Below are 22,457 nucleotides of genomic sequence, written 5' to 3' on the forward strand. Positions count from 1 at the left end.
ATAATTAACCTAGCTCGGCTTTATTCTTGAATAAGAGAATATTTTGTATAGCTCATGAGTTGGTTATTTTCTAGTTATTTGTGGATTTTTTAATCTTTAAAGGTGAATTATTGCATCACAAAAGAGAGATTAGCATAAGAAATTCAAAAGGAGACAGGAGCTCAACTCTGCTAATTAGCAGTTATGATACCTTGAGCAGAAAACTGACATTCTCTGGGGCTGGATTTCCTGGACAGTTACAAGGAATCCAATTTTTGCTTTATGGAGATGATGGGACACTAAGTAAGATGACATAAAAAACGTATCTGACACATGGTAGTTGCTCAGCAAATGGGAACCGTTGGGGTTTTTTGTGTTTGAGAGAGAAAGAGAGAGAGAGAGAGAGAGGCAATGCACAAGTGGGAAAGGGGCAGAGAGAGAGGGAGAGAGAGAATCCACGCTGTCAGCACAGAGCCCAACACAGGGCTCAATCCCAAAAACTGTGAGATCCTGACCTGTCCTGAGCCAGAATCAAGAGCCGGATGCTTAACCAACAGGTGCCCCCATAAATGGGAACTATTGCTTTTCTTACCTTACGCTGTAAGAATTGCCTCTATCTGTGGGAGTCGGGGGCAGGCAGACATCATATCACAATCTTTAATTATCTTTTTGTCTCTTTATTTTCTTTTGACTTTCAAATTTTTTATGCTAGTGAGTCCCTCAACTACTGAAAATAACCCTAAAAATTCACAGCCTAAATGTTGTCCAATAATCCCAACAAATTTGAAGAGACCAAACTTGGATCAAACACCCAGAAGATAAACAGGGCATATACATATCAAGGCCTACAAGCTTCAGTTACTTGAATTTAATATAGGTGGAATGTTTTGTTTGCTTCTTTGTTTGTTTGTTTGTTTGTTTTGCAACTAGTTGCCCAAAAAGAATAACTGGCTGGATTCACTGAATTTTTAACTTATCAAGAAATCATCATTACTATCTCACACGGGTTGACTAAAAAGTTGTATGTGGTCAAATTAGGAAAGTCAAGGATAGCTATCTACCTTTTTTTTTTTTCCTATCTCTCAGAATGACATGGTAGCTGGTTAGTGACTGGGCATATGGGGGACAAAAACCACAAGAATGGTTTGAGGTACACCTGAGAAAGACACCTGGAGTGGACACCTGCCTGTGGGTGTGGTTGGAGAATCAGGATATCACTACCAGCAAGAACACAAGAACGTTTCAATACCAATTAATCTATCAGTGTAAACCACTCGCCAGTGTAGTTAGGTAGAAAAGTCATACCCCTTGATTCTGAAAGGGCATTTTCTTTTATTTTTTTAAATTTTTTTAAATGTTTATTTATTTTTGAGACAGAGGGAGACAGAGGGTGAGTGGGGGAGGGGCAGAGAGAGAGGGAGACAGAGAATCCGAAGCAGGCTCCGGGCTCCGAGCTGTCAGCACAGAGCCGGATGCAGGGCTTGAACCCACGGACCGTGAGATCATGACCCGAGCCGAAGTTGGACACTCAACCAACTGAGCCACGCAGGCGCCCCTGAAAAGGCATTTGAAATGCACAAGCCATTATTATTATAACATTTTATAGGATAGGAACAAAAACAGATATTGTTTTGTTTCATTTCATTATATACGATGCTTACATTTTAATGATATTTCTAAGAAACCGATATATTCTCCAAAAAGGCAAAATTACAAGATGGTTTCAGTTAAAAGGGGGAAGCGGACACAGATGGTTGCTTCATCATTCATTTTTACATTTCCTAGGTTTTAACACAGATGATAAGGGGCCAACACGAAATTACTGGTATAAACACAGAGGAAGGAGAAAGCTTTATCTCTTTTTGCAACCACAACCCAAGTTACTCAGATAAAAACTACTGGAATAGTTTTGGAAAAGTGATGAGATGCAATGTGAAATAAAAACATCAAGTCACTTTCTTTCCTCTGACAGTAGCACTTCCAAGTGGAAATGGGACATTCAGTTCACTTGAGACGGCAGCAAAATCTATAAAACGCTTAGGAATCAGTTTAACAAGAAAGCACAAGACCCACTTGGAAAGAACTGTAAAATGTTATTAAAGGTGTAAAAATAAGATCTGCGCTAAAAGGAAAGGCATACCATGTTCTTGAAGGGAAAGACAATATCAAGCCTCCTCAAAGTAACGTATTTACTTCATTCGATTCCGATTAGAATCCCTGCTTTTTAAAATCCGATAAAATCATCCTAAAGTCAATATAGGTGAATAAATGCCCAGGAACCATTGTTACTGAAAAGAAGAGCGAGGGGAAGGCTCGCTCACTAGAGATCGACACACGCCGAAACGTATGTGTGAGCAGATCACTATAGTATTGGTAGGTACCGTATACAAATAGGATTTATAGATACAAATATAGATTTGTAAACAGAGTCAATAATTCAGAAGTGGAACATACAGTCTACATGAGATGTTAAATTTTCATTTCAACTCAGTAGAAAAAAACCTTGCTATATTTAAGAAACTGTCAGGGGGTGCCTACGTGGCTCAGTCAGTTAAGCCTCAGACTCTTGATTTCGGCTCAGATCATGATCTCACGACTTGAGATCTAGCCCCAAGTGGGGCTCTGTACTACGGTTGGGATTTTCTCTCTCTCTCTCTCTCTTTGCCTCCCCTGCTCGGGCAAACTCTTGCACTCTCTCTCTCTCTCCCTCAAAATAAATAAATAAACTTAAAAAAAAAAAAAAAAAGAACCAGTCAGCATATTATGTTCTTCATCTAGAAGAGAAGCATGAAGCCCATAGGGCACCATATTCAAGAATCAACTATAGACAACGATTTAAACGTGAAAAATCAAACAATAAAATTTTTGTCGGGAATATTTTATAAACTACAGGTACAATGGAACCTAACCAGCCTTTTCATCTAAAAGCTATAAAATAATGATGCAAATAATTAGCTATATAAAATGTAGAAACAACCATATGGCAAAAGCTGCCCTACAGAAAGTCCAGAGGCACACTATAGATTGGGGTAAAAAGAATTTGTAATACAGAAAAGTGCTAACATGCCTACCAAACAACAGTGATTAAAAATACAAAGAGCAGACAAAAATATATACAAAGATATATGAATAGACAATTCATAGAAATGCAAGTGGAAGTGTGAAATTCCTAAATGAAGCGATCAGATGACCGGGTTCCTGGTCAGGAACCAGCAAATTGAAAGGAGTAGGGAGTTCTTTATGTCTATCAGAACAACAAAAATGTTTAAAAACTGTGAACACGAACAGATTTTCCCACTAGAGTGGAATCAGAATAATATGCAGTCATAAAAATACGAAAATGAGTTAAGACAGTTGACAAGGATCAGCGTCAATAACAGGGACTTGTAACAAAACAAGAAGCAGATGTATAAAAATAATATGATCACATTTTGGTAAAAAAAAAAAAAAGACAAGAATCGTATCTGTGACTGTGTGTGCACGTGCATGTGTGTGTGGGTGTCTATCTTTATATGATGACATTAGCAGAGAAACACTTCTGGGTTGCTACCACGGGTGCCCAGGGGATTAGGGCTGGGTACTGATGTGACTTAAATAAGGAGAAAGAATTAGAAACAAAGAAAAAATGGAAAAAATAAAGACTGCACTTTAAAAAATGTGTAAGATCACATTTAAGCTCTTGTGTAAAAGTAAGTAAAAAACAACAAATTAAAAGTGTCTATTCCTGTTTGTTGTTCCTTTTTTTAAAAGTGGATTGATTTTTCTCATCTGTGAATTGTAAGAGTTGTTAATATATTCTGGATGTAAATCCTTTATTAAATGTTTATTAAAAATATTTTCTCCTAGTTCGTGGCTTGCCTTTTAATCTATTAATGCTGTGATTGGAAGAATGAAAGATTTAAGTATTGATAACATTTAAATGATCAATTTTTCTCTTTCATGTTCAGTGCTTTCTATGAGTTGTCTAAGAAATATTTGCCTACCTCCACGGTCATGAAGATTTTCTCTTATGTTTCTTATAAACGTTTTATAGTTTTCCTTTGTATGTTTACAGCTCTAATTCATTTCTAGTTAATTTTTGTGTGTGGTTTGAGGTAGGAGCTAGTAACATAAGCTGTTTAAAATCTTTAGTCATCAGGAAAATGGAAGTTAACACCACAATGAGATAGAACCACAAATCAACAGAATGTCTCAAATCAAAGAGACTGACAATCTAAGTGTTGGGCATGGATGCTTTACGATTGGAATCCTCACACATTATTGGTGAGAATGTAAAATGTTATAACCACCTGGGAAAACAATTTGACAGTCTTGTATAAATTGGCCATGTGACCCACTTACCCCTGTGTCACAATAACCCTACTTCTAATTATTTACGCAGGAGAAATGACACCAGAGATTCACACAAACACTTGTAAATAAATCTTCATACAGCTTTATTCATAATAGCTCCTAACTGGAATTAACCCAAGTGTTGATCACCAAGTGAATGGATTTAAAAAACAACCTCGGGCGCCTGGGTGGCTCTCGCAGGTAAGCGACTGACTTCAGTTCAAGTCATGACCTTGCGGTGTGTGAGTTCGAGCCCAATGTCGGGTTCTGTGCTGACAGCTCGGAGCCTGGAGCCTGCTTCCGATTCTGTGTCTCCCTCTCTCTCTGCCCCTCCCATGCTCACACTCTGTCTCTGTCTCTCTCTCAAAAAATAAACATTAAAAATAAATAAATTACAAAATTAGTAAAAAAATAACCTAGTATATCCATACTACTATTCAATTTTATATATATATATATGTGTGTGTGTGTGTGTGTGTATACACATATGTGTGTAAAACCTTGGTTTGCGAGCATAATTCATTTCAGAAACATGGTTGTAATCCAAAGCACTTGTATATCAAAGTGAATTTCAAGAACCCTTGGCTCAGTTGTGGTGATGTGACATTCAGCGCCATGTACAACTCATATTGCAAGACATCGCTTGTTTATCAAGTTAAAATTTATTACAAATGTTTGTTCGTCTCGTGGAACACTCACTGAACAAGTTATTTGCAATCCAAGGCTTTACTGTATTTTATTTTTCTTATACTTAAATGTTTTTCTATTTAGTTTTGAGAGAGAGAGAGAGAGAGATAGTGTGCTCGAACAAGCAGGGGAGGAGCAGGGAGAGGGAAAGACAAGAGGATCCAAAGCAGGCTCTGCGCTGACAGCAGAGAAACTGATGCAGGGCTCGAACTCAGGAACCGTGAGATCATGATCTGAGCTGAAATCAAGAGTTGGACACTTAACCAACTGAGTCACCCAGGAGCCCCTTATGTGTGTGTATTTATATTTATATTTATATTTATATTTATATTTATATTTATATTTATATTTATTTATATAATGTGCCCCATATAAATATAAGTATAAATATAAATATAAATATAAGTATATAAATATATATATATATTTAAATCAGCTACTGATTCATCCATTAACATGGATGAATCTCAACAACGTTATGCTGGGTGAAGAAGCCAGATATAAAAGTGTACACATAGGATAGGAACAGAAGGTACAAACTTTCAGCTGTAGGATAAGTAGATACTGGTGGTGCAGTGCACTGCGTGATGACTGTAGTTCACGGTCTGTGTGGTACGTTTGAAAGTTGTTGAGGATAAAAAACAGCACTGCTTCTGTTTCCTTGTTACCTGTATGGCGTAGTGGATATTCATGAGGTTTACGGTGACAAGCAGGTTACAGCGTATCCAAGTCGTTATGTTGTACCCATTACACGGACACGGTGCTATATATCAATTATATCTCAATAAAATTGGGGAAATTACAATAAAAAATAGAAGTGTACGTATTTTGTTTCATTTATATAAAATCAGACCAGTGGAGTTATCCAGGTCAGGGCTGGGAAAGTTCACAAAGGTACCTTAGCAGATAGGGAAAATGTCCTGTGTCTCGGCTGGGATGACGATTACACACTTGTACACATTTGTCAGCCTGCTCGAACTATACTCTTAAAATGGGTCTATTTTGGGGCGCCTGGGTGGCTCAGTCGGTTAAGCCTCTGACTTCGGCTCAGGTCATGATCTCGCAGTCCGTTGAGTTCGAGCCCCGCGTCGGGCTATGTGCTGACAGCTCAGAGCCTGGAGCCTGTTTCACATTCTGTGTCTCCCTCTCTCTGACCCTCCCCCGTTCATGCTCTGTCTCTCTCTGTCTCAAAAATAAATAAACGTTAAAAAAAAAAATTTTAAATGGGTCTATTTTATTACAGGTAAGTCATACTTCAACAAAGCAAAAGAAAAAAAAAGGAAAATCAGTGAATTTTTAAAATAAAATACACTGATAAAATAAATCCCCAAATGAAGCATCTCTGCCATCAAAACTATTTGTGATTTTTGGGCTTCTCCGATTCTTGCCAAACTGCTCATAACTATTAAGGCGAAATTCCTCTCCAAATGGATTCCAAGCAACTGATCCAATTTTTTTTAAAGGGGAATCCTCTACTCTTCCAAAATTTTAGATCCATTTATTTCCTAGGCATTTCTCATAAACCATCAACGTCCATCTTGAAAAATTACAAATGGGAGTTTCTTGAGCTAATATCCCTTCCGAGGAGTGAGCCTAATTCTGGCTCATAGACACAACTAGTGACCGCAGCTCTATAATTCCTGACACATTTTCATGAAATCTGTCAGGCACAGGTAGTACTTTATAAAGAGTTTATGAAACCACCCCAACCTCGGAATCTTTGGACGGCCTCTTATTACCAGATAACCCAGGGAAGCTGCCTGGACTCCGCTATGTGCTCCAAAGGAGGTAGTACTGGGTCAGAAAGCAGTGACCCCATATTCGAATTACTGGGATAGTTTTCCAAAAATATCACTTCGGAGCCCCTACCTCAGGCCCTACCCCAGGGTCACAATGTCTAAAGCTGAGGTTTGAGCCCTGGACATTCTATACAACTCCTCAGACCATTCAAAAGGTGTGGTCAGGATTGGAAATCACCGTTTCAAAGTGAAAGAAGAAAGACATGTCCTTTGGCACCCTTTAAAAGACATAGACCATGGGGGAGGGGAAGGAAAAAAAAAAGGTAGAGAGGGAGGGAGCCGAACCATAAGAGACTCTTAACAACTAAGAATAAACTGAGGGTTGATGGGGGGGTGCCATTGAGGAGGGCACCTGTTGGGATGAGCACTGGGCGTTGTATGGAAACCGATTTGACGATAAATTTCATATTAAAAAAAAATAATGACAAAAATAAAAGGCATAGACCTGGTGACACGGAACTGTTTTTAAAGGAATAGGAAATGTGTGCCCCGTATCGAGAAGAGAAAGAGAAGCATGTTTAAAATAAAGTTAAAGACATGTATTTCTTTCCTGTTTTGGTTGGACCTGTGCAACCACACCAATACCTATGAACAGCTCACAGACCAGTGGCGCTCCAGCGGGCACAGCCTGGGAGTTGCTGGCTGAGGGTGATACGTCCGAGATGTCAAAAAAGGACCCCTGCAATCCCTTGATCCTCTAATTTTCCCCCCCCCCCCACCAAGTGTCTCTGCTTCCCTGGTTGGAGCCAGGCCAGTCTACTCATCATTTGTTTACGCCAACTTTGCAGGTTCCCACCTTTCCACCATCTTATTCCATCTCTTGGCATATTATCGTCGGCCCTGGTAAATAATCTGCCCCTTCTTCCTTCAGAACCGAGTCTAAACTCCTCCTCCAGGCAGCCTCCTTTGATAAATAGAATTCCTGCTTACTGGTGTCCTGACTACTCAAAGTGTGATCTGTGAAACAAACAGGTCAGCATCATCCACGGGTTGGGGGGGTGCGGGGGTTGGCGGTTAGGGTTTAGGGTTAGACATGAGGAATCCTGGCCCCGCCCCAGACGTGGTCAATCAGATTCTGCTTTTTAACAAGATTCCCCAGCTGAGTCAGCCCTCTTGAGGTACTTTCAAGGAGTATTCACGAAGTATTCTCACTGAGTGACCCAGGAAGGGCAAGACCCCCGGCCATTCCTTTAGACCACAAGGCTGGTGCTTGATGTGGGCTGAATTTCGTAAGATGTCCACTGCAGAAGTGGTTTCTAAGTTCTCCCGTGCTCTTGCTGGGCTCAAATGACTGGAGGCTGAAATGCTGCCTCTGTGTCTTTCATTCATTACTCTCCCCCTTGAGGTACTGGGGACACTGAAAAGGAAAGGAGAAATCTTGCTTTCCCACATGCCCCAGATGAGAAAGCTAGCCTTCTCTACACACAGGTCAGGAGAAAGATGCCTATTAAGTTTTTTAAAAATTGAGATTTAATTCACACACCGTCAAATTCACCTTTTTTAAGTTGTAAAATTCAGTGCAGACCCAAACTCGTGTAACCCTCACCACTATCTAGTTTCAGAATATTCTCATCTCCACAAAAAGAAACCCTATACCAGTCAACATAGGTATTCCCCTCCCCACCGGGCCCTGGCAGCCATTACCGTACTTTCTGTCGCTATGAATTCACCTACTCTGAATATTTCTTGTAAATGGAATCCTACGCTCTGTGGCTGCTGTGTCAGGCTGCCTTCAATTGGCACAGTGTTTACAAGGCCCATCCATGTGGCGGCACACGGGGGTGCTGGCGGAGTCTCTCCTTGACCAAACTCTATTCAGGCTCCCCTGAACTTTTTAGCCAGGCCTTGGTTTTGGACTTCCTGTCTGTCTCTGCATCATCTGATTTTAACAAGATCCCTAAGTCAGCTTTGCCAGAACCATCTACCCTATCTGATCACCCTCAGTCTCTGATTGAGCTCCTCCTTCTCTACCATTCTCCAGGTGATGTCTGATCACTCCAGCCTGCCTTCAGCAGGAATCCTGTTGGGTCGGTTTTGCCAGAATCTCCCCTTCACTCTGATGCTTCCCCTTAGGAATTTTCAATCCAATGATCCCCACCCTGCCCCTTACTTATATATTCCCACTTGCCCATGATGTCCTGGCAGTCGCGTCCGATCTCTCCTGCCCATTGCAAGACCACATGCAGCGGTCGCTATACCCAGCACAATGTTCCTTCTTGAATAAAGTCTTCCTTATCTTGCTTTAACAAGTGTCGTGAATGTTAAAATGCTATTTTTTCACAGCTAGAATATCATTTTTTTCTTTAACCGTACTTTATTCTTTTTTGGGGGGCTGACTATATCCTATATGTGCCTAGACCATAATTGTTTATCCATTATCATTTGATGAATGCTTAGGCTGTTACACTTTTTGGCCGTTAAGAATAATGATGCTATGAACATTTCTGAACAAGTGTTTTTTGCAGACGTAAGTTTTCGATTCTTTTGAATATATAATATACCTAGCAGTACACTTGCTGGGTCACATACATGAGCAAAGGCTGCTCAAGAGAGGGGCTTACTCATATATTCTTCTCTTAAAAGATGTCGAACACATAGGTATCTAGGCCTCATCCTCTCTATGTGGGAAATTTAATACCTGTCCTTGGATGGACATCAGAGTCAATCAAGAGGAGTAAATTGGCACCTATGGCCATCTCTTGTTTACTCTAAAGACTGGGAACTGCCTTCTGAGCATTTGTAATGCATGTTCAATTATGCTTCAACATTCTGGTCTCTCCCGGTGCACAATAACTGAACAAATTCTCATGGCCTAAAGTTGAATCACCTGCAATGGCAAGTATAACGTATCTGATTCTTCTTCAACATCTATCCTCTAACAGGCAGGCTCAACTACAAATAATGATTACCTACAAAGTCTACAGAGTCCTGAAGACTAATGCTGCCACCATCCAACAGGGAAGCAAGTGAGCATTCTTAGGACGATGCATCCCTTTCTCAGAGGCCGTGTGTCCCAGTGTCCTGGGATTACAAGCAACATTTTTGAGCCACCTTCCACGTGCAGACTCTTGAAGGTACAGGTAATAAGAACCACTCAGGCCAAGCGTAAGCAACAGAAGGGGAGATTAGCACAGTGAAGATTTAATCATAACTCAGAGACGCCAAAAAAGGAGAAGCCTGCCCTGTGGGAAGTGATGAGAACCAGGAGCTGAAAAGTTGTATAAGACCTCCAGACTGGCCTTTCCTTCACCCTGTCAGCTCTGTTGTTTCAGAATCCCCGTTTTCATCTTCTTTTCCTCCCACCCATCACTGACACCAGCATCTCCCCAGTTCTCGTGGCGCACGTCCAGCTATGTAGATGGAGGCAGACCACTCATCTGTTGCCTACCTCTCAACGCCCACAGATCTGAATCCAGATTCTCGTCTTGCTCTAGTCCTCACTCCCCATCCAGTGAACAGTGACCCAAAGCAGAGCTACATGGCCCGGATGGTGCTACCACCACGTGGTCTGGGGGAAGAGACGGTACCCAGAAAATGACGCATGTGTTGCGAGGCAGACCGCTGGCCAAAACAAAACAACCCAGTAAGAGACCACAACTGCTTTTGAGTATGAATTTACTGTTTGCACACAGGGCATCCCCCAGTGTAAAAAAATCTTGCGAGAGCAGCATGGGGCCAAGAAAGTCACTTACCAGGCTTGCACTCATGGGATGCTATAATCTGAACTGCAGGGGTCAAGGTGGTCCACCTGGACCAATTATCTACCTCTGTCAATCCCCCAGACGTGTTATTTATGTTCAGGGCTTGATGCCCACAGCAGGAGGATGTGATGAAAATAACTAAAAACACACTATGATAAAAGAGTAGTGGATAGCAAAAAATTTTGATTTAGAGAATATTTACAGGCCGCCCAATATTGGCCTTCAGGCCCCACTCAAGGGTCCCCAGGAGATGTGCAATCTAAGTATGAGCCTGATGTTTACTCTGCATACGCGGTCTCAACTTAAGGATCCCAGCTGCCCACCTCCATCCAAATTGCCAACACGAAGTCTTCCTAGATTTCAATTCTAGAGCCACTTCTGTGTACAGGTAACTCCAGTATCGTTGTATTCACCCGATAACACTATAAATACCACCTTGATATACATTTCCAATTGCATCTCGCTAAGAAACCTGGGAAGATCTTGAGCCAGCTCAGTTGGGCGGTTCTTTCCTGCTCTCAACTGGATGTTGCTGCACGGAGATTTTCTTAATCCTTTCCTGGGTGCTCCTGCTAGCCCTGCCCTTTGCAGGCCATCCAGAATATGTGATCGCCTGTATCTGATCTTCACGTTCAGGTTCCGAACCCAAAGTTGACTTTGTGGGAGTACGTAACGAGAATCCCTGTCAAAGGTGCGGTGAAGGAGGCTGGGGTTTGCTTCAGCACATCTGGCAAACCGTGGGCTGCCAGTTCCTTATTTAAAATCAGAGAAAGACTTTTCTCTATTTGAATATCATTTAGCTTTCTGTCTTTGCAGTGGGGATACGCTATTCTTTCTAGGGCGCCCCAACCACCTTTCAAAACTCTAGTGTCAGAGGAGATCCTTTATTACACTCTCAATAATGGGAAGAGAAACCCTCAGGTTGGTAAAATCTGGGTCCCCCCCCCCATTGTGCAGAAGCAGGAATGCCTAAAAATTTCCTGTATCCTTCTTTTACACACCCCCTTGCAGACCAGTTTATCCTGTAACCATTTCCTGTCCATTTCACACGTGGGCTATACTTATATCTCCTACTGCACATTCTTTTTCCTCATTAAGCTGGAAGAACACACTGGCAAAAAAGTTGAAGGCGAATGCCAATCAATTATAGTGCTTTGGACAGTTACCGGCCAGAAGGAGGGATGGTGGACCAGCTGTCCCTTCCTTCTCTTAATCCCCCATTTTTCAGTCTGTCCACATCTAGCCAACACATTCCATCCTCCCTTCACAAATCTAAAGGGAAAATGAGATGGGGAAGTTTTCCTTTGGAGTGCCAAGCAGCTTTTGACATCCTCCCAAAATGTCTCAAGGTCCTTTGGCCAAAGGAGTTTTGTATTGAAAAACTTTGGCGCTGTGGTATCCTCGTCTGGGATCCCTAAGGTTGTCTGTAGGATTCGTCCTCATTTCCTGTTGGAAAAGCTGTGAACTGTTCTTTATTAAATAACTGCCCCGATTCTGCTGCCCACTCCCCAACCCTGCACTAGGAAATCACCAGTGTTTCAAGGTTAGCTATGATGAAGCCTGTCCACTGTCACATTTACAGAAGAAGTTGGATTTATTTGCAAGGAAAAGTTACTTTGTTTCCATTATCCCTTGTGATTAAGAGGGTTGTTAAGAAAAATGAGTATGGACCCCCCCCCCCCCCCCACCCATGATAAGATAATTTACAACAACGCTTTGACTTACTTGGTAAGAAGTGTTCCTTGTTATCTCTCAGGGCTGATTCACACTTGGGGGGGGGGGAGATTGATAAGGATAGTAGTGACGGTGACATTTGCCTTCTCCTTCCTTTTCAAGGTATCAACACCTGAGAAACGTAACACAAACCCAGGATCGAATTCGATCCCACCCATGACTCATCTCTTCAGAGACACAGGCAACTTTGTACATTTCCGCATGAGGGCTTTATTGACTCCACTCTAGCCTATAAATGTAACAGTCCATTTGAGGACAGTGGGCTCTAATTGCCCCAGTGAACATGGCTCAGGCTGGTTTTTCTAAGTCATCCCCTGCACAGAATCCACAAGGCAGCTCCATGCTGAATTAAAGGCTTCTCTTGAATGAGGCTATTGCCCTCAAAATGCATACTGATCAAAGCATGTGGGTTCAGGCATGCTACATGTGCTTTTCACATTTTCTTTGAGTGGGAACATGAAGACAGAGGGAGAGAAAAATCAAGAAGAAGGAATCGAAAGCAAGAAATTAAATGCAGCGATTTAAATAAATCATAATAAGTGTCACTATAATGTATTCCAGTGACTTCATAGTCCTGGCATACAGTGGCCGTTAAGTGCCTATTGGATGAATGAATGAATGAATGAATGAATAAGGTTCCCCAAACAATCAATAATTAGGGAGGCCAGGTTAGCCTCGTTTAACAGCCAAAGGACAAGAATCATAGAAAAATGAGCTGTGATGTATAAATCTCACATTCTAAAGCAGGGGAAATTTAGAATAAATTTAAATGTCATTCTAAAGAGATGGAGAAAAAAATGGGAAACTCTTCTTTGGAATTCAACACTTTTTCAAAATGCATTCACCTGTATGGCCCGCTAACTAGAAAATGCCAGCGTAGAGAAAAGTGCCAAATCACTGTCCCTTCCTTTTCCACAGCAGAAATAGTCCTTGGAATCGGCCCCTGCTGCTTTTCATCTCCTGGGTGGGGTAACTTCTACAAGCAACTTGAGTAAATGTTCAGCTCACCAGGCAGAGCTCTGGGCTCTGACCTTGCCTGCCTTTTTCTTGCCATTCCAAAACTCAGTCTTGATTTTCTAGGATTCTGTAAATGCCTTTTTTGGATGGATTACCCCCAAATCTCCTAAAGATATGTGATAAAATTTCTGTTAATTGTGATGGGTCACTCTAAGGGGGATTAACAAACAGACAACAACATATCTTTATCTTCGAGGTTATAGTAATCTAGTTAATCGTTGGATTTATTCAACACATATTTAAGGGTCAGGTATTCTATGTGAGGAAATGTGCTGGGAACTGGGGATAACCTGTGAACAAGCCTCACAGATCCTACAGTTGAATTGGGGGGGGGGGGACATAGACAAGCAAAGAGACGATTAGAAAGGAGAGTGATGACAGGGCGCCTGGGTGGCTCAGTCAGATAAACGTCAGCTTCAACTCAGGTCATGATCTCACAGTCTGTGGGTTCCAGCCCTGCATCAGGCTTTGTGCTGACTCAGAGCCCAGAGCCTGCGTCGGGTTTTGTGTCTCCCTCTCTCTCTGCTCCTCCCTCCCTCACGCTCTGTCTCTCTCCCTCTCTCAAAAAATAAAATAAAATAAATTTAAAAAATTTTTTAAAAAAGCAGAGTGATGAGGACATAAGTGCAATGTGAGGATGTTACAGAGGTATACAATACAGATTTCCGAAGACCATGGAGGGCTTCCTGGAGGAAGAGACATCTGAATTGAAACCTGAAAGACCGGAAGAAAATGGAGAAGAGTGTTCCAACTGGAGGGAAAAGTTTGGATAAAGATAAGGAACTTCATGCCAGTGTGGGGTGGGCTCTGATGGATAGGGATGGAGCCGGAAGGAGGTAGGGGGCGGGCAGGTGAGGACAAGAGATGTAGCTGGAAAGAAAGATTAGTAGAAAAATTAGAAACTGGATCATGACGATTGGTGTCAGGGTTCCCGGCAATGGCTGCCCTTTTGGAAACTTACCAAATACTGACCCAGGGTCAGGTACTTACACCTGTGCACCCAGCTAAGTTTGCAGGCATGCCCCAGCCTTCCCTAAGAACATTCTCCACCTTAGAGGCAATCAGCGCTGTACAAGTACGATGAGATAACGCTATGTTTCTAAGCGTTTTCTTTTCTTGAACATACCGTTTCTTTGATTTTGGATTCTACTCAGGGGAGTAGAATGGAGCTATGACTCGGCAACTCAGACTTAGAGCGAAACTTCGGGCCTGGAATGAGCATGCTTCCCGAACCGGAAGGCAGCAGGCCCAGGTGACAGTTGTCAACTGGGGTGTGCCCAGGGGTAAAGACCAAGAGCCCCACCGTGACGGTGCACCACCCTCCCCAGCCCCCAAGCACCACTTGGAGCTGTTGAAGAAATGCAGATTTCTTCCTTCCATGAGACCTCTTTATTTTATTTTTTTACTTTTTAAAACTTTATCATGAAATAGTTTCAAATCTACAGAAAAATTGCAGGTACTTTCATATATCCTCTCCCAGATACACCATTTATTAATATATTGCCCATATATATAGTATATTATTGCCCCAAATTATATATGTTTATAGTATCTATGTGTGTGTATGTGTGTGTGTGTGTGTATAATTGCTTCTCATTTTATGTATGTAATTGTATGTATCATTATGTATACATATATGTATATATATATTAGTCTCTGAACCATGAGAGTAAGTTACATGCCCCTTTACCTCTAAATACTTTCATGGGTATTTCCTCAGAATATTCACACGTAATCACAGTGCAATTATCAAAATTAAAAAAAAATTCTTGGGGTGCCTGGGTTGCCCCATCAGTGGAGCAATCGACTCTTGGTTTCGGCTCAGGTCATGATCCCAGGGTTGTGGGATCAAACCCTGTGTCAGGCTCTGGGCTGAGTGTGAAGTCTTCTTAAGATTCTCTCTCTCTCTCCTTCTCTCTGCCCTTCTTCCCTGCTTGCATGCTTTTTCTCTCTCTCTAAAAAAAATAAAAACAAAAACAAAAACAAAATTCTTATTTTGGGGCAATTGCTGACTCAGTTAGTACAGCATGCAGCTCTTCATATTTGGATTGTAGGTTTGAGTCCCACGTTGGGTGTAGAGATTACGTAAAAATAAAATCTAAAACCAAAACGAAACAAAACCCTTGGCTTATACATATTCAAAATTTTGCCAACTACCCCAGAAAATGTCTTTCATTGCTATTTTTTCCTAATAAATGATCTAATCCGGGATTATACATCACACTTAATTGTCATATTTCTTAGGTTTACTTTAATCAGAAAGAATTTCTCAGCCTTTTTCGGCCTTATGACTTGATATATTCGAACCATGTAGAATAACTATTTTGTAGATGTCCCTGAAATTGGGTTCATGTGATCTTTTCGGGATTGATTGTTTGATTTAGGATATACATTTCTGGTAGGTCAAACAGATATGTTTTTCTTAATGCATCGTATCAGAAGGCACATCCCATTACTGGTGAGCATAAGACCATTTAAAATAGAATGTTGAAAGGCACACCTCAGCATGACTAGAGTTCCTAACCTGCAAATCTAGACGCACAAGTATAAGGGTCTCCATGGGGACACGGTTTTCAAGACCAGAGGGAAAACCAATGTGTATCTACCACATAACACGTAACGTGTTGCCCTCTACGAGCTATTCCATACACCCAACTTAGTCTTTGTAGGAACCCCCTGAAGTAGACAGTCTCCCACTACTTTGGCAATTAAGAAAGTCAGAAAGAGGGGTACCTGAGTGTCTCAGTCGGTTAAGCATCGAATTCTGCTCAGGTCATGATCTCACAGTTTGTGGGTTCGAGCCCCGGGTCGGGCTCGGTGCCGACAGCTCACAACCTGGAGCCTGCTTCGGATTCTGCGTCTCTGTCTCTCTCTGCCCCTCCCCTGCTCACGCTCTGTCTCTCTCTCTCAAAATACATAACACTTAAAACATTTAAAACAGAAAAAGTCAGAAAGAACGTGCCACTTGATAGAAGCCACACGAACTCGTGGGATTTGAATTCGGGTGTATTTTACCTTAGATTACAGTTCAGTCATCTTATAAAAACACATAAGTTTGAACTTTGAGGTAATCTGCTCGATGCAGGCAACTGGCTTTTGTTTCATCACCCCTTCCGGTCCCACAGAACGCTTTAGTCTCCTGTGCCCAGTATCCCATTCTCTACTCAGTGATGTCCCACTGGTGGCCTTCTTGTCCACACCTCCTCTCTTCAGGGATAACTGGGGCTTGAAATCTGCCCAGAGATTCCTTCACCTTCATTGGTGTTTAGTATTTTTCATTCTTCCCGGGGCTTTGGGAACCTAGACTGTGGTTTCCAAAGCACTGGACTGTTTATCCTTGTCAATCATCCTGGGACTGAACTCCTGGGGAGGAACTGTGTGGTTGTCTCCTCCCAGAAGCTTTTTCCCACAGTGAGATGAATGGTATGCCCCGCCCCCCCCCCCCAAACAGCCCCAGCTTCTGGAACCTGCGAATGTTAACGTCATGTGATAACGTGTCCCTAGGGGTCATTAAATCAAGGATCTGGCGACAAGGAGATTACTCTGGATTATCCAGGTAGGCCTAAATGCCTTCAAAGTGTTTTCATAAGAGAGAGGCAGAGGGAGATTAGATTCGCACAGAGGAAAAGGTGATGGGGAGACCGGGGAGTGACATAGCCACCAGCCAAGGAATGGCTGCAGCCACCACAAGCTAGAAAAAGCAAGGGATGGTCTTTCCCTGAGGGACTTCCCAGGCTATGTGGTCCTTTTGACACCTTGGTTTTGGATTGCTAGCCTCCAGAACCGTCAGGAAATAAGTTTCTGTCGCTTTAAGCCACCACAATTTTCTAGTTTGTTTCGGTAGCCACAAGAAACTAATACTTGTTAAACATGTGTGGACGTGAAAGGCTGAGATTCATGGCCAAAAAGTGAATACATACACAGCTCTCCCCATGGGAATCTGCATTTTCGTAAGTCCTGACAATAAAACCTTAGGCATCCGCAGCAGCTCTGGGGACGGAGGGTGGTGATGTTTTGAGACAGACAGGTGCTGGCCGTACTGAAGTGGACCTCACCGCCGTCCCCCGGGGGCCCTCCTTGCTGGGGAAGGCTGTCCAAAGCCTCAGAAGATCGGTACCAACCACACAGTCGATGGAACTCAGGAGTTTGACCTGGGAGCTTCGAGAGCTGGAGGTTAACTCATAAATTCCTTTACCTACCACATTATTCACAGACACCCCAACCCCTTTGTTGCTCCTTTTGCTCATCCACCCAACTGTCCAGGCAGCAGAGGAAGCCAACATCTGTTGACTTGAGGGAAAGCTGAGCCTGAGATCAAGGAGCAAGGCTTTGGGGGAATGGTGGTGGAGCTTCCAATCTTGCCCCAGCTCCCCTCCACGACCCTGACCTGGTGAGGCGTTAGACTGCGCCAAGCCTCCGTTTATCAAAAACATAGGGATAAGGATGCCCGCCTCCCAGGGAGGTGATGAGGGCTGGACGACGTGGTATCTGTAAAGGACTGGAGACGGTGTTTGGGGCCCACTGAATACCCAGTAACTTCCAACTATTACCACAGAGCGCCTCCTGTCCTCCAGAACTTGACTCTTTCCATCTATTTCTTCGTTGATTTATCAGGCATTGCAGGTATCAGCCCTCTGAAGGAGTTCGCAAGAGGTAGACGGCGGACATCTGAACTGTGAAATTACCATCCAGCGACACAGCGCCCGATGGCTGTGTATATGGCGCACTGCGGGCGCACGCAGGTGGAAAAGACCAGAACGCCTGGGCAAGGGGCAGGCGAGAGGAAAAGGAGGGTCTGAGAAGGCTTCAAAGGAGCAGTGACTTCGAAGATGGGCCTCCAAGGCCATGAAGAATTGGATCTTGTGGAAGAGAACGTAAGTGCAGGTGTCCCTGAGGTCTGTGGTTGTGGTGGTTGTTAAGGAGTATTCAGTAATGCTACGTTCATTTGCATCATTTGCAGCAACTGGGCAAGTCTGTGATTTTTTGCTTTTCATCTGTATGTTTTCATTCGCGATAGTGACTGAGACATTGAAACCGTAACCTAACATTTTTTTTAACCTTTCTGAATTTTTCTCTTCCTTTCTAATGTAAAGAATACCTCGGGGCGCCTGGGTGGCTAGGTTGGTTAAACATCCAACTTAGGGTCTGGGAGTTTGGGCCCCGCGTCGGGCTCTGTGCTGACAGCTCAGAGCCTGGAGCCTGCATCCGGTTCTGTGTCTCCCTCTCTCCCTCTCCCCTGCTCGCACCCTGTCTCTCTCTCTCAAAAATAAATAGACATTTAAAAAAATTAAAAAAAAAGAATACCTCATGCCTTTTTTGTGTATGTGTGAAAATTAAATTTACACACACACACACCTATAAACATATATATGTATGTATACATCTAACAGTGCTTAGAGACTATAGCTGCCCAAAATTTCACTTACAATCCTCCTCTTTGCTGTTTAGATCTTTTTCCTTTGCCTCTACACCATGGAGGCAGTTGGATATAAAAGACAGTTGATTGGGTTTAATGGCCTGGAACTTGAGGGCAACTTGACTTCCAAATTACTGTCATCTCCCACAAATCTTAACACACACTGAGGCTTCATGAATGATTGGGGAGGGAAGGGAGAGAGCAGGAGGTGGAAGGAGAGAGGGGGCGTTAGGGAGAGAGAAAGAGAGAGAGAGAGAAAGAGAGAAGGAAGACTGATCCGCATGTAACTTTAGGAAGTCCATGCTCCACAAGGTTTATCTCCTTCTCCTCAAGAGAAAGTCTAAAATACTCAGTATTGTGGGATTAAGGGATTTTTGCTTGCACTATGCCGACCAGGGGCTCCTTATTGTCTTAGTCCTCACAAGATGCCCAAAGTCACAGAGATTGCAATCCCAGTCTGTCTGATTCCAGGGGCTTCTCTTTCCATACATCATCCCGACAATAACTACAACATTCTATTTCTCTCCCAAGGAAGCAGGTATCTCCCAGAACTATCAGAGAAGAGACCTGATTTCTTTTCCAAGATCTGTCATTTGGTAACTGTGTGATTTGGGGTGCTCAACGACTGTTCTTTGCCTCCATTTCCTCTTTTGTGTAGCGGGAATTATAAAATAACGCCTGACACCGTGAGCCTTCCAAGATTGCCATGCAGGTCTCATAGAACGGGCGTGTAAGGGAAAATAACCTTCGTAAACTGCAAAGCTGTAAACATGTGGGAACCTATTAGTACACATTCATACTAACGTGTACATGACTGATGACAAATTTTACACGGAGTCGAGACCAAAAGAGTAGAGCAAGGAGAACTGAACAGAGAGGTGTCTGCACAGGAATACGCTGGAGACATCTGAAGGACGTCCTTCAGCTTTTTCCAGCTTTTCTGGACCCGTCTGGCCCAGAGCCAGTGTGGTGTTCTTTACTTTTTCCACACCCTGTTCCTACGTTAACCTAAGGTTCCAGAATCCATAGACTGCTCCTCACCCCCAAATACACACCTCCATCCCTGGGGAGGAGATGCTTCCCTTTCCAAATATGTACAGAACCACCGGCCCCGAAGCTGACTGTGGGCTGGCTGAGATCAAGGCTATTTGGGGCAGCCAGTTTGCACGCTGATAGGGGAGGATTAATGAGCCGGTCTGCTCATCCATTGCAATTAGAAACAACACTGGAGCTATTCTGGGGCTATTTCTATGCAGGGAACTTGAACTGCTCATCAGCCCTCCTCACTCAGAGACCTGTGGGTAATTAGGGCCGGGTTAAATATAGGAGAATCAGCCCAGAGCGGGCCCCATCTGTGCTGGCGCTTCTGGAGCTGAGGCTACACCGTGCCCTCAGCTAGCACGCCGAGGGCAGTAAAAGGGGATTTAACTTCGACCTGGAGGATTTGGGTGTTGCCTAACTAAAGTTAGAAATGCCCCGGACTTTCAGCCGAACACGGGCTGTCAGATCCAGTTCGGGAGTGAAAAACCACATCAGCCCCAGTAAAGCACCCTGACATTTATGAGCCCTGATTAGCCAAGCCACAGGTTTGCTCCCGGTCCATTAGGAAGGACAGCTCAGCTAAAGACTGAGGGCACGGAGGGGGTACGGTGTGTCTGTAAACCTCATATTTGAACAAGAACCACTGAAAAACAACCAGCCAACCGACCAACTAATCAAATAAGTAAGTAAATAAGGGGTGAGGAAGGATGCCATGGCATGTCATTGCAATGAAACCCTCAAATCCAAACAGTTTTGTGGACACAGCGTCATTCATTATAAAGCACTTCTCCGTCCCTGTGCAAAGGTACTCTTAAGTGGGAGCTGGAAGTACTCTAGATTTGGAAACAGTCAGCGACCACTGAGTTACACTCTCATGACATTGACTAGGGGCCGAGAAAGAACAAGTATTCTCTCCATTTCACAGATTTTATTATCGTCTCTGTTTTCTAGAAACTGGAGTGTGGAGAGTAAAATCTAGACCTGTCAGCAGAGCCCACAGTAGGTCCCAAGGGCCCTCCGGAGCACCTGAGACCACTCGTCTCCATGGTGATGACCTCCTTGTAAGGTATGTCCTCTGGGGCCCGCTACCCCAAGTGGGGTCGTTGGATCAGCAGGTCTGGAGCCCTGGGGGGCAGGGTAGAGATGCGGAATGCCCGACCTCCTCTCTCGTCTAGCGAGTCCGAACCTGCTTTTGAACAAGGTACCCAGAACATCTGTTAAGAACATCAAATCTTGAGCAATTTCCCCAGAAAGCTCACTGCCTTGTACCTGGGAGGGGAGTGGATAGAAGTGGGCTTTCCAGATAAGTTCGGCCAGTCTGGAGAGGCCGTGAAGTCATTTGCTGCACTGCCTAACCGTTTGCTTCTTTGTTTCTTTGCTTATTTGTTTGGGTTTCCTATTGCCTGACAATCAGAACATTTTAGGACTTCTCAGCCTCCCAGGATAGTATCTGTGTATACTCAACTCATCTAGTATCCAGTCTGGGAGTTCTTGCTTGTGCAACTTGACCTCTGGGCACCGCCCTGAGATGCGCACATCTGACGGTCCCAAGGGAGTTTCTGGACCAAGGCCCACTCATCCATCAAGCCTAATAAGGATTCGATAGTTCTAGACTGGGAGGGCCATTCCTAACTGACTTAGGATATTCGGTTGTGTTTGCGGTTACTGGCTACTAGAGGGGCTCATTCTCCACCGATCTCAGGTTCAATGACTGGCATCTTCAAGACGGAGAAGCAGCTTGCTGTGTTCCTGCAGCTGTGTGCCTCGTCTCCCCCCAGACCCACTTTTCATTCATGCCAGCTGGCCTGGCCTTGGGAAGCCTCTGCGTGGTAGCGGGTGCCTCTCTACCCCAGGCAGATCTGCAAGAGTCAGTTATTGGTGGCAGCTGGCCTCAGCAGAGGCCACCGAAATCGCTGACTGTGCAGGTGCCTGAGGGGGCTTTCTGGCCACGAGATTCACTCTTAGGGCTTAAAGGCACTAAGGCCACTGTAGCTCGCCGGTGAGTCTGGCCCAGTTTCTCCATTTCAATAAGCATTATGAGATGTCTTTTTTGTAGATTTTCTACAAAATGAGCTTCAGGAAATCCAAACGACCCACGGGATACCCTCTCTTAGCTGCAAAGTACCAAGGGGTAGCACACCCAAGCACCACTCTGGAGCACGTCTTCACAGGGAATTTTGCAACCACTCGGACCCATCTGAAGCCACCGGCTGGGAGGCGGCAAAGGGGCACACACGGAGAGGCATCCAGCTTACCAAGGGCAGTTCTAATAAGGTAAGAAAGAGGCTACATTTCTCCAAACCTGGATGGTGGGCATAGGCCATCTTTTCATTCCTTGTAGTCATTCAAGTCCTGCAGGTGTCGGGAGCTTCTAACAGCCCGGCGTCAGTGACCTTATGGTGCCTGACACGGCCAGCTGTCACGTGACCCACGGATGGGCGTGTCCCAAGAAGAGGGCCAACCCATAGTAGTCCCTTAATTTCTGAGCAATTCTCTTCTCGTCCAAGGAAGCAGCTAAGGTGCCATTCGCCAGACTGTCTTCTCTGAGGATCTGCTTCCTTAACAGACTGAAGGGCCCACACCAGACTTTGTACTAGGAACTGCAAGGACAGCAGTGAATAGGTGACTTCCTTCCTGCCTGGTGGAGCCTACAGCTGGGTGAGGAAGGCAGACCTTAAATAAACAACCGAAGAAATAATTGCATGATTGAAGATGTACAGGATGCTACACAGTGGCCGTCGGTAGACTAGC

Source organism: Panthera leo, chromosome F3 (genome assembly GCF_018350215.1).
Source record: "Panthera leo isolate Ple1 chromosome F3, P.leo_Ple1_pat1.1, whole genome shotgun sequence".
NCBI lineage: Eukaryota > Metazoa > Chordata > Mammalia > Carnivora > Felidae > Panthera > Panthera leo.